Below are 18,801 nucleotides of genomic sequence, written 5' to 3' on the forward strand. Positions count from 1 at the left end.
AGATGGCGTTGTGGAAATATGAGTCAAGGTGGAGATTTGTTAAATATGACTTCTATTTTCAGTCAAATTTGAAAAGTAATCTTTCAGTCAAACTCTGTTTACTTGTTTCAATCAAACACTGATTAGTTTAGATTATTTTATTATTATTTGGCCTATGAATTTAACCTATAAATAGGCTCTTTTACAACTTTAGAAATAGACACCCATTAGATATTAGAACTCATAACACATTTAGAGAATTTTGTGTTTACGTTTTGAGGGTTCTTTATTTTCGGCTTTTGGGGTTTAGTCTTTATCTCCATCTTTTGTACTCTTCGTTCTTTTGCCATTATAGTAAAATTATCTTAGCCTGTGGTTTTTTATTCTCTTTGGAAGAGTTTTTCTACATTAAATTTGTGTGTTCAATTTCTCAATTTATTTCGCTATTTTTTTTCTTATTCGTTGCTTAATCGGGTTGATCCTAACACATATTTTAGATTTTTTTATTTTTTTATTATTTAATTGAGTTTATTAATACCGATGTAAACATATTAATCCTCTGCCATAACTATTCTCACTTTTCTACTTAATATAGAAAGTGCTAAGAGAATAGCAATACTTGTTTCTATATGAATTCGACTTAGATGATATCATATTGTAGTATTGAATTTGAGATGACAATGCGTCTGTGCTCAAAATGATATTTACAAAATAACATCCTTTTTTAAAATTTCTGTGCAAACTGTATAATAGATTGATACCCGAAGATTATAAAAGACTGATAAAAGAACAAACACACATACACACAGAGATAGAAAGGTTCAACTCCACTATCTCCTACTTCATGGATAGGTCATCCGTGATGTTATACAAGTAGTGAATTTCCAATGCTACTACTTTTCTTTAATATCTACGCCTGCTAATCAACAGCTTTCTTTGGGGTTACAACTGCATTGATGGCACCAAGTTTCTTAGCTTTTCCCACCACAATCTCAATCTTCCAAAAAACAAAGATAAAGAAAAACAGAGAATTAGACATATAAACAACAAGGACTTGCCAATTAGGATGCTTTACAAGCAAGACAACTAATTAACCTTAGCTTTCTTGATCCCACGACCTTTTCAATCTTATAGGGTGTTGAGTATAATTGATGTCATTATCCCTGTTTTCATTGCCAAACAATTAGAATCAATAACATACCAAGCAAGTAGTTAAACAGCAAAGAAAATTTTAAGTTACGGATGTTGTTTTGCAGATTTAATGCCCTCTGCTTTGTTATAGCATTTCACTATGGCCGTAATTTAAGAAAAAAACTTAAAGGCTTCTGTTACCTTTCTGGATTGTGAATCCATTTCGCTTAAAGATCTCAGCTATAGTGGCAACAATTGGAATAGATACAGTAAAATGGCTATATGGAGAAGTATGAGGCTAAGGTTTGTGGGGTTACAGAATAATTATCCTATTGGTAATGATAAAATCGAACGAGCCGAAGCAAAACTACTATGCTCAAGATCCAACCTATTTTTTTCTATCTAAACCTCATTGAACAAATATAAGCAGATCAAATAATGTAATAACTTAAACCTATCTCAACAATAGAGCATTTGGTACAAATAACTTTCTTGTTAACAAAATTGATATCCCAAATCTCTACAAGCTTACCAAAATGTTAGAAACTAATAACTTTATTAGGCCTTGCCTTTTTGCACCCTTCTTATGAAGTTGTTTTTTGGGTTTCAACTTGTTTGAAGTTGATGATGAGTTCCCTTCTAGATTCTTTCTATTTCTACCTTTCTTCACTTTTTCACATTATACATTGTAACAACTTGATTTCAGAAAACTCCCCTTCCCACCTCCCCTAAAATAATAAGGTTTAGATTACCAAAAAATTGAATTTACAACCAAATTAACCAAAATACGTGGCTCAAACCTACCTTGTCAACATTAAGTATCTCATGCGAATGCTTAGAGATTAGTTTGTTTAGAACATTTTCAGTTTGCTCCTTCCTTGAGCCTATCCCTGACCCTTCAACAACTGGTAAAAACTGAACAAAAGAAAGGGAAATATTAGATAATGATATGTAATTTATGAGAAATATTTACATTGAAACATAAGTTAAGAAGCCCAGTAGTTCAACCTTGCGATGCTTTTCTTATTTTTTAGCAGACTTTTCTCTTGGCAATTTCCTATCGAATTTCCCACCACTGGCTGTAAATGTAGTAGCCATCCTAGCTACATTTCCCAATTCATCTTTGGTTACTTTCTTAGGTCGAGCTTGGGTTCCTATTATAAGCAAAGCCATAGTAGCAAGCTTAACATGGCTGCAACAAACCATTTAAAGTAAAACCAACTTAACATAAACATATCATAACCAAATTCTTAAACCAGATAATGAAACAATGAAAATCAATGGAAACAAAGAAATCTCAATTTCTCTTCCAAGAACTAAAAAACCTATTTCAGAACAGATGCAAGAAATCATAGAAAACCAATGAAAACAATGAAATCTCATCTTCTACTCCAAAACAGGTGGAGGGACGAGTAAAATAGGAGGAAGAGAAGACAAGGCTAGGAGAGTGGTGGTGAATTTTTTGGTTTGTTTGTCAACTGGTGCAGTGCAGATTTTGACAACTAAAGGCGGAAAAGGGGAAGACCAAAGATGAACACCGATGATTGGTGCTGAGAAGTGTTGCTGACTGGAGGCAAGCACTGTCGGGGCCGTAATGAAGGGGTAGGGGAAAAGGGTTTTTCTTTGCTAGAATGTGAAAAGGAGAAAGATTGGAAAATGTCCTATCAAAAAAAAGATGGTAAAACATTTTCCTTAAAACAGGCTTTATTTTCCCGTGTTTTGGAGAATGATTTAAGGTGGGAGTTCATTTTCCACCAAACAAACATAGGAAAACAATGAAAATATTTTCCATGAAACCATTTACAGGTATTCCACAGTAATTTTAGATCTCTTTTTCTAAGCTAAAATTTTAATTATTAATCCATGTGCTACTTGTAAATTTAGTTTATATACTTTAATTTGATTAATTTTAGTCTTTTTATTTTTTAGATCAATAAAATTTATTTATTTTTATATTTTTCACATTTTAAAATTTCAATATTAACACAAATGATAACGATTAAATCCATTTGATTAAATTTTACTCTTATTCCAATATTGTGAATAAAGTTGTAGATTTAGTCATTGTTCTCTAATTAGATCACTTTTAGTATCTAAACTTTTTAAAATTTGAAATTTTGACGCAAATGAAAATTGTTAAATCCATTAACTGATTTTTTTAGTCCCATGTATTTTTTTTTCAAAATTCTTTTTTTAGGGTGCTAGTACACTGATGGTCAACAACCCTTTATCTATTTAAAAAATATTTTTTTGGGGTGTGAGGTGCCAGCCAATAAAGGCCCAAAGTCACCCAACAAAAAGGATGGAAATATTGCAACATTAACCCCTCATTTTCTCATCTTTTTTATTTTCCAAGTTTAATTACATATTTTATATTTTAAAATAATATTGGACGGCTTATCATATTGTTAATTATTATCGCATTACTCACATTATTATTAAATTTAAATTTAATATGCACAATTAAATTTGATTTTTTTGGATAAAATTAGAATCTGCTTTAAAGATTTTCATCTTTTATAATAATTCAAATAAACATTGCTAAATTAGTCAGATAATTTTTTAATTAGATAAAGGGGTGCTGGCCATTAATGTGCCAGTACCCAAAAAAAACTTTTGAAAAAAAATACATGAGTGTCGGCCATTTAATGTTCAAAACCCTAAAAATTATTTTTTAATAGAAAAAATAGTGGTGTCTGCCATCTAATTTCCATAATCTAATTTTATTGTTCATCTCAAGTTATTTAAGTGATTTTTTTTAAGTTATTAAAAATTATTTTTTAATAGATAAAATAGAGGTGTCGGACATCAATGATTTAGTGTTAAAAGATGCAATAAATTGAGTTTGACTTTTAGATCATTTTCATTCAAAAAAAATGTTTTTGAATTAAGGTTATTTAAGTAATTAATTATTTTTCAAGTTATTTAAATAAAATAGCCTAAATTATATATAAATGAAAAATTATTTATTATATAAATAATAAATTTAGCATTTAAAGTAAAATAATATGATTTACAATTTTTGGTAGTGGAATCATAATAATTTAAATATAAAGATTAACTTTTTATTTATTATATAAATTCATTTAATAAAAATAATGATAGGATTTTTCGTAAAGAAATTTCTTTTTATTATAATTGCCTCTCATTCTCAGCGAAATCTCCCTACAAAAATTAATTACAAATGCAACATTTTAAATTAAAATTATAAAACATAGACAAGATTAATTACAATAAATCATTCTAAATTAAAAAATCATATAAAATTCTAATTGAAAAATCTAAATATTTAACTATTAATAAACTACTATTGATAATGATAATTTCCCTTTTTATCTATCTTGCTTTCTTTCTTTCTTTCTTTCTTTTTTCTCATTCAAAGATTTTGTTTGACATTAATAACCATGCTAATAATGATCACCAAAAAAAAAATTAATCATAGCAAAAAATTAATATCAAATAAAAATAATTAATATCAACTGAAAAATAATAATTTATTGTAATTAATAGTAAAATTGTACCCATTTGTTTCTCCAAAATGCTCTTTCATATCATAATATAATAAAAATTACTCCCTCATCAATTAAAATATCTTCTATCTCTTTTCAATATCATTATTATTCGAATATAATTTAATATCGCCTTTTCGAAGAACTATCACTTTAATGTTTCAAATTTTTAATGTAATTCTAATTTATTAATGCTAATAATCTCTATTTTTTTTTTTAGATACTACTTGACCAAATGTACATAAGGATGCTATTTATAAAGCTAAACTTAAATTTTATTTGATATATAACTTTCATTTTGATTGTGTGATTATTAAGATGCTTAGAATTCTATTCACATAATAACTCTATTTTACATCAATAAAATTAACATTTTTTTACATAAAACCTTTTGATTAATTATTGTAATTATAATTACATTATCATAATTATTTCCTATATTTCATGGTTAAAGTTCTATTTAAGTAATAAATTTATTTTAAAAATAGCATAAATTTTTAATTAATAATTAATAATTATATTATATTTTTACATGTATAATTATCACAACTTCTATTAAATTATAACTATTTTCAAATGTATAATTATCTTAACTTCTATTTTACATCAAATTTTAACTAATAATTCTAAATTATATATTATTATATCTAAATGCCAATGTAGTAATATGATGAAAAATAAAATGTATTTTTGTTGGTTCAAAAGTTTTTTTGAAACTCGTGCTCATATATATATATATTAAATTATTTGGCTTAATTGAATAAACAATCCTCAAATTATACCTTTCTTTTGGTTAGGTATTTAAACTTTTGTAGCCGAATCAGGCACCTAAACTATAATTTCATAACCATTATTGTAACCTCCCCAACCCAACCTAGAGGTTAGGCTTGAATTCAGGAGATTACATCGACCACTGAGATGATATAGCAAAGTTAACAGAATTTATAAAATTTTAAAACATTTTTTATCTTAGAAGAAAACTTAGCTTATTTTTTAAAAAAACTCATGAGTTGACAGAAATATGACTAATCTAATATTTTTCTTGAAAAATGTGATTACCATTGAAAACTTAGTTAATTTTTATTTTATTTATTAGTCCAAATAAATTTATAACCTAGTAGTGGAAAAGTGATATTTACATATGTTTTTTTTATAAAAATCGGGCTTTTATGCTTAACTACTTAATAATCAAATTTAGGAATCCTTAAATTTAAATTAAATGTCATACAATATAAAAACAAAACCCAAATCCTAAGTTCTATACGACAGTTCAAAATAAAGTTATACAGAATATGTATATATATATATATATGTCATCTTAGAAAATCCAGTTTGCATGCACATGTTTTATGAATGCCATATAGTTTCGGTTAATAGAAAAGATCATGCCCCACGCTACACACCACAATTGGAGTTCTTCAGAACACCAACCACCAACACACCGAATTGTGGTTTAACCACCAATAGTTCGCAAATAAATTGCCAATGGCTACGGACACATAGCAAAATCCTCGCAGATGGAATTTGCCTCTAGCTAACATAACAAAATAATGCAGGTAAAATCTGTCACTGGTTATGGATGCACAACACGTTTGCAAATAATAGCTACAAATGAGTTGTGAATGTACAACAAAAACGTTACAGGTGAAATTTGCCTATGGCTGTAGTTATATAGCAAGACTGTCATAGATGGAATCTGCCTATAGTTATGGGCACTGTAACACCCCTAACTCGTATCTAATGCCGGAACAGGGTTATGAAGCATTACCGAACTTATAACTCTATCATTCAAACATTTTATAAACAATTCTCATTCAAATTAAAAACCTTCAAACTCATTCATATAGTTCCTAATAAGAGCCATTGAGGTCCTAAAATAGACATTAAAAATGGTTCGGGACTAAACCGAGTACTCAAGGAATTTTTGGAAAAACATGGAAATTTTTCAAAGTGTAGGGGACACACACCCGTGTGGCCAGGCCGTGTGTCTCACACGGCCAACAGACACGCCCGTGTCCCAGGCCTTGTGGGCATTCGAAATGGGATCATCTAGTCGTGTCCCAACCCGTATAACTCTCTAACTTGGGTCACACTACCAGACCACACGCCCGTGTGCCAGGCTATGTACCTTGTAAATGGCTTCACAAGCTCGTGTGCCAAGCCGTGTGATAGGTCGTGTGAAGACTAGAGGGTATACTGACTTGTGCCACACGGCCAAGCCACACGTCCGTGTGGTAGGCCATGTGAAGTTATTGACTTGCTTCAAAAGAGGTATCAAGGGACACACAGCTGTGTACCCTGGCCATGTGTCACACACGACCGAGACACACGCCGTGTCTCTGCCCATGTGGACAAAAATAGGCTAATTTCTAAGCCATTTTTCTCACCCAAAGTGGTGCCAATCTAAACTCAACAATGCACATACAACTATGTTATAAATAGGCACTTTAAGACAACTAATATCAAGTTTATATCATGCACTATCACACATACAACATAATATCCATAAGCACATTCACCTAACCATTTTAACACACATCAAACATACTTACAAAGTCTACCTAAAAGGTCACCTTCATATATGAGACTTTGTGCCTAGAACTTATCATGCATACTTATCTCAATTTCAACTATTTGTTACACAAGACACCAATCCCTAGCAAGGCATTCACAAAGCCACTATACATAACATAACAAAAGGCCATATATACATATTTACATATCAAAACATTTATCATCCTCAAGCCAAATCATTTGGCTAATTACACAACTATCATATAGGCTACCTTAACCAAAACACCTATACATGCCATTTAACCCAAAATGTAAAGTCCAAAATACCAAAATAGGGTTTGATAGTGTGACATGATCTCTGATGACTTTCGAATTGAGCGAGCTTCTGAATCACTATAAAACACGAAAACATAAACCGAGTAAGCAATTAAGCTTAGTAAGTTCGTATAACTAATTAGTTTAACTACCAAATCATCCACAATTTAATTAAGCATAACTAATACATAGGTAAATTGCAATTCGACCTATAGCCTAATACATAACCACAATTAGGTTAGTCATGCATAATTACATCCACTATGAATTACTTTTCGTATATCTCACTAATAATTGTACTGATTTGTATTACCTCGGATCATCTCATAATATCATTGAGCTTATTGAATTATTTGAATATTGATGAATACACTTACCTTATCATTCCAAACTTGAGAACAACTTATGGATATGAGTACATCATTTTCTTTGTGCCATAGCTCGACTATGGTTTTACACATGAATTGCCATGGCCCTGCCATGGTCTTACGCTCGTAGTGCCATAACCCATTTATGGTCTTATTATTTGAATGCCATAGCCCAGCTATGGTCTTACATATAAATACTGCCATTGTCCAACCATGGTCTTATCCGTCAATTCATTATTTGCAAAAGATGATTGTACTCAATCCTGCTATGTACTTGTTTGAACTTTTAATTCCATTTCAAAATTCAACAATAAATACGAATAATTCCATGATATCATGTAACAACCCAGTTTTAGTTAAATTAGAACAGTGGTTTCAGAACCACAAATTTGAGGCTGTAAAATTATTTTAATATTATTTTTGGTGTTTACAGCATGTGAATATATGTGTGTGAAAATTTCGTGAGCTAATTTTACCGTTTAATAGCTCAATTTGAGAAAAAAAGGACTTAATCGCATAAATTACAAAAGTAGCATGCTATAAGTTAAAAATTTTTATTTGATATGGTTTATTAAATGTGAGGTCCTTATGATGTTATTAGACCATAACTAAGGTAAGTGGACAATGATGACCATGGTTTAAGTGATTTTGAAGTTATATTTTAAAGGTTAAATATGTAATTAAGTAAGTTAACATATGATAAGTAAAACCAAAAATAAAAGGAAGAAGAAAACATTTAGCGCTTGTGAAATTTGACTCTTTTGAAGCTTGATTAAGGTATGTTCTTTGCTCGGTTTTTAATGATTTCTACGTTTTTGTGATTGTTACTTCGTGTTCTAGCTAGACTGTACTTTAATTTTTGAATTTTTTGATAATTTTTTGAAGTGTCATTGATGAGTGTGTGAGTTCTTGAATGTTTTATGATGGAAAATGAGTATTTTTTGATAGATTATCATGTTTTGTAAAGTGATTTTTAGTGAAATTTCATAATAAGGGTTAATTTGTGAAAATGTGAAAATGTGAAAATGTGGGGTTAAATGTGTGAAATAAATGAAAATATGGGCTGTTATGGAGCTTATAGAAATTTGGCTAGCATGTATTTGAAAGAAATTGTGTAATTTTGTGGATTTATGAAATAAGGACTAAATTGTTGGAAATATAAAAGTTTAGGGCTAAAGTGAAAAAATGCCCAAATATGTGTTTGTGGACTAAATTGAAAGTGTTGATGAATAAAATAGTTAATTTTGAATGTATATAGATCAAGAACGAAAGAAATCGGATTTAGATCGGGGAAAATCGAAAGTTGACGAATAGTTGATCCAGTTCGTTTATTTCGACTACAATGTAAGTTCATATACAAATAAATGTCTTTAAATTGAATTATATATGTGTATTATGATCGAACTGCTACGAGCATGTGAACAACCCAATTTTCTCGGGCCCATAAAACCTAAACAACCCCATTACACCCAAAGCCCAACCTAAACCCAAATACAATTCAGACCCAACTACCGAAACCCAAAATTAAAAAACCCTAGCCCAAACCTAACAGGCCCAAAACTTTAAATTTTTTTAGAAAAAAAACCTAGCCCCCTAAACCTAGCACCGCACCTAGATCTTTTGGCCTCTGCCACCACCACCTGCAGCACCGTCCTTGTCACATCCACCGTTCGTTTGCCTGCAAGAAGAGCAGAGCAATCAATTAAAGAACAAGTTGTAAAAAGGGCTATAAAAGCAATATTAAATCGAATGTAAAAGAAAAAAAAGAAAAGGAGATAGAGAGATAGTTTTTCGAATACAAAAAAAGAAATAGAGATTCAAGCATAAAAAATACACTTGATTCGAATACATAATTGAATACACAGAAAGAATAACAAAAAAAAAACAAAATCAACTCAATAGAGAAGAGGTGATTTCATCTTTTATTTGCTTTCGAATCTTATATATATATAAAATAAAAGAGGAGAAGAGGAGCCTTCCCTTAAAATCGATGAAAATCGGCAGCTTTTGGAGTTTCGATCGCCGTGCACGACGGTCAACAGTGGCGGAGTTAGGCCGAATTTGGAGAAAGGGAGGAGAGAGTTCAGAGCTTTTTTGAAGTTTTTTTTTAAAACAAAGATGGAATGAATATTTTGAAAAAAATGTGACTTAAATAGTAAATCAAAACGGCGCCATTTTGGCCTAAGCTCATAAGCCTTAAAATGACGTCGTTTTGCCTTGGTTCAACCCGATCGACCCGACCCGTCTCAAGATCCGCGTGTTTTAAGTAGAAGGGCTAATTGCACTTTTAGCTCTTCCGCTTTTTTATAGTTTTGTAATTAAATCTTTCATTATTTCTAATTTTAACATTGCAATATGTTTCGATTTCAAATTGGTCCCTCTTGGTGCTGTGTGTTTTGAAAGGGAAGGGAAAATTGCCCTTTTGGTCCCTTATTGTTATCGCGAGTTTGAATTCGGTCCTTCGCCTTATTTTTATTCTAGATTTGCCTCAAAATTTTATTTTTAGTTTCGGTTTAGTCCTTTTTTTTATTTTCAATATTTTATTATTAAATTAACTAATATATTATTGTTATTACTATTATTATTATTTTACTATTATTATTTATTATCATTATTATTATTACTATGATTATTATTATTTTTACTATTATTTATTATTACCATTATTATTACTGTTAATATTATTTTTATTACTATTACTGTTCTTTATTATTATTATTATTATTATTATTATTATTATTATTGTCATTTGTATTTTGTTATATTTTATTTTTTTATTTACTTATTTATTTGTTTATTTCTTTTTTTATTTATTTGTTTAAACTTTTTAATAGTTTTTTACTTGTTTGTTTATTTATATTTTTCTATTGTTAGGCTTGTTTTTATTTCATTTTTTTTATATTTTTTCATATTACTGTTACTTGTATTATCGCATTTGCTATTATGTTGTTACGTGCATTAGCACCGTAATTTGCTTTTACATTTTACTATAAGTCACGTTATATTTTTACATGATACACTAAAACGTTGTTTCAAATAAGCAATATTTTGTATTTCGAGATCCAAAAAGTCGTTCCCTAACTCACGAGGTTTCGATTTTCTCGATAAATTCGAACATACGAATGTTTTAAAAAATTTTAAAATAATCTCGGTATTAAGGAAAAATCGTATTCTAACTTATGGAGTATGATTTCTTTCTAAAAACTGAGAAAATAAAATATCTTTCAAAGATAAATAATTTTCGGTGTTTATCCTCATTTCAGGGATTTAAGATTTTCTGTCCTAACTTACGGGATATAATTCTTTTCCTCGATTAGTATGAAATACGCTATTTTCTCAAAAAAATTTAATTAAATAATATTTTAACAAAGGATTGTACTTTTAAAATCTTCAAAGTTCTCAAATTTTCGGCACCAAGACATTAATTAATCAACTAGGTACCAATTTTGGGCATATCGAGGGTGCTAACCCTTCTTCGTGCGTAACCGACTCCCGAACCCGTTTTTTGGATTTTGTACACCAAAAATCACCATTTTAATAAATAAATTTTTGTTGAAACGACTGAATTACCAGGTGATCCGATCACACCTAAAAAGGGTTGATGGCGACTCCCACTTTTCATTTTCAAAATCAAAGTCGATCTCATTTTTCGAAAAAAATGGTTTCGACAGAGCAACTACGAGTAAGAATCAATAGAGATGCGACATCTGAAAGTCCCGTACGAACCTTAGGAATAGTATAGGATACAAATGTCATGACATTAGGTTATCGAGATGTGATTACATGTAAGACCATGCCTGGGACATTGGCATTGTATTGTGATTACGTGCAAGACCATGTCTGGGACATTGGTATCGTTAATCAATTTCGTGTAAGACCCTGTCTAGGACAGTGGCATCGACATGTGATAACATGTAAGACTATATATGGCATTGTACGAGCTTATGTGATTTTCGAGTATCCCTAATGATTTCGAACGGTTCAACGGGCAAAGTCAAGTTGAGAAAGAATAAATGAATGAGCTAAATGACTCAGGTACGTACGAAATTCATACGACTATTAAAAGGGGAAATATTTGATGAACTTGATTAAAACATTGAATATATGTTCAATGGGAAAGGTTTGTGAATTTGAATGATATTAGCTATGTTAAACATATTTGGATTGAAATGCAAATGTTCATATGATAGCTTTATTTGTATATGGCTTACTAAGCTTTTAAAGCTTACTTTGTATGTTCTTTCCTTGTTTTATAGATTATCGAAGCTAGCTCAGACTCGGGGATCGTTAGGAAACATCATCACACTTTCGATCATCTCGTTGGTACTATAAAAGCTTTGTATATATGGTACATGGCATGTATATGTTTTGAGTTGTGATTATAGCCATAAGATTTGGCTTGTAAATGTTAATGTGTATGGCCATTTAAGTTGGCTTAAATTATATGTTTGATAAGTGATATATGTGAATTATCAGTTACCTTGTATTTTGGTATGTTTACCATAGTTGTTAATATAGCTAAATGGTTGCTCTTTTGATTGGTTATTAATTGATGTACTAATGCTTGGAAGATTTGCATATTGTGTAACTGAGTGGTTGAAATAGTTGTGAATAGATAGTATGATATGAAAATGAATTTGCATGTTTTTGGTTGCCTAAAAATGTATTAAAATGGTGCTATTTTGGTTGATATGTGTGCTTGTGGAAAGGGTGGCAAATTGACTTTACAAATGGCTTATTTTTGTCCACACGGGCAGAGACACGGGCGTGTGTCTTAGCTGTGTACGACACACAGTTATGTTACATGGCTGTGTGCTCCTTGGGGTACCCTTTCGAATTAAGGCAGTATACCCTACAGTTTTGACACGGCCTAGGCACACGTGTGTGTCTATCGGCCGTGTGTGGCACACAGGTTGGCACATGGGTGTGTGGTCGGCCGTGTGACCCAAGCCAGTAACCTCCTTGGATTTCACACGGCTTGGCACATGGGCATGTGGTACAAGTCTGTATGTATGCCTATTTTCACACGGGCATGTCTGGTGGCCGTGTGAGGCACACGGCCTGTTCACACGGACGTGTGACTCTGAAATTAAAGGAAATTTTCTAAGTTTCCCAAAGTTTGCATATGTTATCGGTTTAGTCCCGAACCACTTCTAAGTATGTTTTAAGGTTTCGTAGAACCTTATAAGGGACAATGTGAATGATTTGATTGGATTTCGATTTTGAATGCTTAAATGTATGTGAATAATGTGTAATGATCGATAATGCCTCGTAACTCTATTCCGGCAACGGATACGGGTTAGGGGTGTTACATATCATCCATCAATCAAAAAAATAAGCATTAAATGTTTAACTATACTAACTGACCTCGAATTTGTACGGATTAAATCGACTGATCAATCTACCACTTTATCTTTTCCCCAATCTAATTCCGAATGTGTCAAATTTAACTTATTCAATACTTATTTTATTCAATTCAATAAAATTTTAGGTTATGGAAAAATTATCATTTTGCCCCTATATTTTTAATCTTTTTACAATTTAGTCCCTCGGCTCGTAAAATGAAATTCAAACAATTTCATCCACAACCAAGCCTAGCCGAATTATATATACACCCATATCAACCCATACAATTCACAATTTCACACATTTAACACAACATTTTCACATTTATCAATTTAGCCCCTATTTGACAATTTCATCAACAATCCCTTAACAAAAGTTATTTAATTAACAACAAGAACTCATATGCTTCCATTAAACTTCAAAACCCTATTATACACATCAATGGAAAATCTCAAACTATTCAATAGTTTTGCAATTTAAACCCCTCATTAGCTAGATTAAAAAACAACGATCCCAAAAACATAAAAATCAACAAAAACAGGACAAGAAATCACTTACATGCAAGGGACTTTCTTTGAAAAATTTTCAAGCTTTTCCCAAGGGTTTTCTTGCTGAAATTTTCAGCTATGCATGTATGGAGAAGATGAACATTTTGTTTTATTTTATTTTATTTTTTATCATTAATAGCCTTTTTACCATTTTACCCTTACCTAACATTAAAATTTTCACAAATAGCATGCCATGTACATCCACTAACTCAGTTAGTGGTCTAATTACCACATAAGTACTCCCACTTTAAGGTTCTATAGCTAATTAACACCTTTAGCTAGTAGAACACAACTTTTGCACTTTACGCGATTTAGTCCTTTTTCATGAATTAAGCATACAAACAGTAAAATTTCTTAACGAAATTTTTATGCAATAATAACATCATACTTTAGATCACAAAATAATATTAAAATAAATTTTACAACATCGGATTTGTGGTCCCGAAACCATTGTTCCAATTTTACTAAAAACGGTCAGTTACAACTTTTCCCCCTTAGGAATTTTCGTCCCTGAAAATCTTACTAGAAAATAAGTTAGGGTATTATTTTCTCATGGTTTCTTTAGGTTCCCAAGTAGCCTCCTCAATCTCATGACTTTGCCAAAGAACTTTCACTAAGGCTATTCTTTTATTTCTCAACTCTTTGATCTCTCAGGCTAAAATTCTAATCTGTTTTTCAGTGTATGACATGTCAGGCAGAATCTCAACCTCGTTTGGAGAAATAACATGCGAAGGATCTGATCGGTACCATCGTAACATAGATACATGGAATACGTTGTGAATCTTTTCCAACTTTGACGGTAATTCAAGTCGATAAGCCACTGGCCTAATTCTCTCTATAATCTCATACGGTCCGATAAATCACGAACTCAACTTTCCGTTACGACCGAAACGGAGAATTCTCTTCCAAGGAGATACTTTTAGAAATACCTTATCACTGATCCGAAATTCAATATCTTGACGTTTTAAATCCGCGTACAATTTCTGTCGATCTGACGCAGCTTTCAAACTATCACGAATCACTTTCACCTTCTTATCCGTTTCTCGGATCAAATCAACCCTGTGTATCTTTTTCTCATTGAGCTCAGTCTAGTACAACAAAGTTCGACATTTTTGACCATACAAAGCTTCATACGATGCCATCTTTATACTTAATTGAAAGCTGTTAATATATGCAAATTCAACCAACGGTAAATATTTTTCCCAATTACTTTCATACTCTAATACACAACAACGCAACATATCCTCGAGAATCTGAATCACTCTCTCAAACTGACCATCATTTGAGGGTGAAATGCAGAATACAACCTCGTACCCAAAGCCTCTTGTAATTTCTTGCAAAATCGTGACGTAAAATGCGGATCTCTATCCGAAATAATAGAAATTGGCACTCCGTGCAATCTGACAATCTCTGAGATATACAACTTGGTTAATCTGTCAAGGGAAAGGTGTATATGCATCGGAATAAAATGTGTAGACTTCGTCAAACGATCTACAACAACCTAGATAACATATTTCTTTTTCGAAAATAGGGGTAAACCCGATACGAAATCCATCGTAACTCTATCCCATTTCCACTCCGGTATCATTATTGGCTGTAACAGTCTTGAAGGCACTTGATGTTCGGTTTTGACCTGTTGACAAATCAAGCATCTTGACACAAAATCAGAAATGTCACATTTCATACCCGGCCACCAATATATTTGTTTCAAATCACTGTACATCTTAGTACTCCTCGGATGAATAGACAAGTTACCATTGTGTGCTTCATGTAGAATTTTTTGTATAAGCTCGGTATTCTTTGGTAAACACACTTTACCTCGAAACAATAAGCAATCATCGGATCCGGTCTAAAACTCTGAATCAGTAGTCGACTCGCACTGTACTCCTTTTACTTGAAATTCATTATCACATTTCTAAGCCTTGCAAATTTGTTGTAAAAACATCAATTTAATTTAGCTAAAATCGAACCATTATCATACAAACTCAATCACGTATTCATCGCTCTCAGAGCGAACAAAGATTTTCTACTCAAAGCATCCACGACCACATTTGCTTTCCCCGAGTGATAATCAATCATTAACTCATAGTCTTTCAACAATTCGAGCCATCTTCATTAATTCAAATCTTTCTGAGACATCAAATACTTTAAACTCTTGTGATATGTAAATATATGACATTTTTCACTGAACAAATGGTGTCGCCAAATTTTTAATGCAAATACGATCCCAGCCAAATCTAAGTCATGTGTTGGATAATTTTTCTCGTGCGTCTTTAATTGTCTGGAAGCATACACTATCACTTTGCCTTCTTGCATCAAAACACATCCCAAACCGTTCAATGACGCATCAATGAAAATCACAAACTCTTTACCTAGTCCAGGCTGAACTAAAACTGGTGCTTCAGTTAACAGTGCTTTCAACTGTTTAAAACTCAGTTGACACTTCTTAGACCACTCAAACTTTACATATTTCTGCAATAACCGAGTCATCGGTGTAGCTATCATTGAAAACCCTTTAACAAATCTTCGATAATAGCCCGTTAATCCCAAGAAACTTCTAACCTCGAAAATGTTTCTTGGTGGTTTCCAGTCAACAACCGCTAAAATCTTGCTCGGATCAACTCTGATGCCTTCCGCCGGAACAATGTGTCCCAAAAATCCAACTTCTTGGAGCCAAAATTCACACTTGCTAAATTTAGCAAATAACTGTTTATCATGCAGAGTCTATAACACAATTCTCAAATGCTCGACATGTTCAGATTTGTCTCGAGAATATATCAATATATCATCAATGAACATAACAATAAATCTATCCAAATACGGTTTAAAAATTCTATTCATCAAATCCATAAAAAATGCAGGGATGTTAGTTAACCTAAACGGCATAACAAGAAATTCATAATGTCCATACCTAGTTCCAAATGCAATTTTCAGCACATCCTAATCTTTAACCCGCAACTGATAATAACCAGATCACAAATCAATCTTTGAAAATACTGTTGCTCCTTTCAGCTGATGAAACAAATCATCAATTCTTGGCAAAGGATACTTAATCTTAACTGTAACCTTATTAAGTTGTCGATAGTCGATACACAATCTTATCGATCCATCTTTCTTCTTTACAAATAAAACTGGAGCACCCCATGACTAGAAACTCGCCCGTACAAAACCTCTATCTGTTAGCTCTTGCAACTAAGCTTTCAATTCTTTCAACTTTGTCGGAGCCATTCCGTATAGAGCTATCGATATTGGTGATGTTCCCGGTACTAGCTCAATAGCAAATTCAACCTCTCTGATCGGTCGCAACCCAGGTAACTCTTCTAGAAACACATCTGGATACTCATTAACCACTGATACTGATGCAATCTTCGATTTAGACACTTTTGTATCAAACACGTATGCAAGATAAGCCTCGCAATCCTTTTTCACACACTTTTACGCTAGCATAGCCAATATCATATAGGCAAACTACTCGAATCATTGGTTCAATACGAAGATTCTCACTGTTCTGAAATTTTAACACAATAATCTTTTGTCTACAATTCACAACTGCATCATGCAAAGTCAACCAGTCCATACCCAATATCACATCAAACTTATCAAACGATAAAAGCATCAAATCGGCCAGAAAAATGTAACCCCGAGTCATCAAAGGACAATTCTTGCAGACTTTATCAATTAAGACATATTGACCTAAGGGGTTCGATACTTTAACCACAAATTCAGTAGACTCAACATGTAAACTCTTTCTAGACACTAACTTTGTACATACATAAGAATGAGTTGATCTCGGATCAATCAAAGTAATTACATCAGTGTTATAAAGAGAAAATGTATCGGTGATAACATTTGGTGCCGATGCATCCTCTTGAGCGTGAATGGAATAAGCTCTAGCTGGCGCTTGTGCCTCAGATCTCACAGTAGAATCTCTCATTGCATTTTGACTGCCACTCACATTTCCAGTATTTTGTGGTGGTCTCCCTCTAGCAAATGCATTGCTCGGCCAAGCAATTAGAAGTTTGTCATTCTTAGGTAATGTAACACTCCTAACCCGTATCCGTTGCCAGAATAAGGTTATGAGGTATTACTTGACTGAGCAAAACTTCTATAAGGTCAAAGATATTTACCAGACAAAAATTATCAACAATGCAACCTGTCTCATTGATTTTTCATAAGAGCTCTTATAAATTTCCAAAATGACTAACTATCAAAACATAATCGAATATCTAATAACAAATTAACTACTATCAAGTTATAACTAAAACATTTCAACACATTAGTTCAATTATAAGGCTTCTCTAAACAAAATAAGCGAGCCATCTTCGCATGGCTATAATGTATACAAAGACAAAATATCATTCTACCTATAGTCTATCCTATACATGCCTTAAATCATGATGATATACCATCTTCTCAACTCACATAATGACTCGATAGTGTGATGATATCTCCGGCTCTTCCAACTCAAACTAAAGGATAAACCTATAAGGAATGGAAAAGAGAACACGGAGTAAGCTTCAATGCTTAGTAAGTTTTAAGCAATGCAAACAATTAATTTACTTATAGCTCGATTATTTCAAATTTTCAAGAAATCATTCCTAGGTAATTGCCATTTCGGCCAAGTATCCATGAACATAATGCATATTTAGCAAATTCACCTCACTTGAATCTGAACTCAATTAAAACCAAATATTGAAATCACAAATAAGATCATAAGAACTCGAAAAGCATCTCATTAACTAGTTTTAACCATGTTTGCAACAAAATCACAAATTCACTACAAGCTGTTTTCCTGAGCAACAGTCACTAAATTATTTATAACTGGAGATAAGAAACTCCAAATAAAGTGCCGTTAATTTTTCCTGAAAATAGACTTATATATATTCCATCCATAAAATTTTCAGAATTTTTGGTTTGACCAATCAATACCAGATTTTTATTGAAGTTTCCCCTGTTTCACTGTTTGACTATTCTGACCACTCTTCACTAAAAATCAATTTTCTCATTATATAGAATTCGAAATATGTTATCGTTTACTTCATTTGAAACTAGACTCATTAAGGAGTCTAAGAATATAAATTTTATCTTATA

General features: G+C 31.9%; 1 long non-coding RNA gene across 1 annotated transcript; it reads right to left on the reverse strand.

Moving 5' to 3' along the window:
• Window positions 1-733: 733 nt before the first annotated feature.
• Window positions 734-2,922, reverse strand: LOC107893641 (uncharacterized). The gene is made up of 4 exons (XR_001682895.2): window positions 2,119-2,922; window positions 1,915-2,025; window positions 1,075-1,142; window positions 734-976 (listed from the first exon to the last, which is right to left on the reverse strand). It is a non-coding gene; the product is annotated as an uncharacterized lncRNA (long non-coding RNA).
• Window positions 2,923-18,801: the final 15,879 nt, after the last annotated feature.

This window comes from Gossypium hirsutum, chromosome A13 (assembly GCF_007990345.1).
Source record: "Gossypium hirsutum isolate 1008001.06 chromosome A13, Gossypium_hirsutum_v2.1, whole genome shotgun sequence".
Lineage (NCBI taxonomy): Eukaryota > Viridiplantae > Streptophyta > Magnoliopsida > Malvales > Malvaceae > Gossypium > Gossypium hirsutum.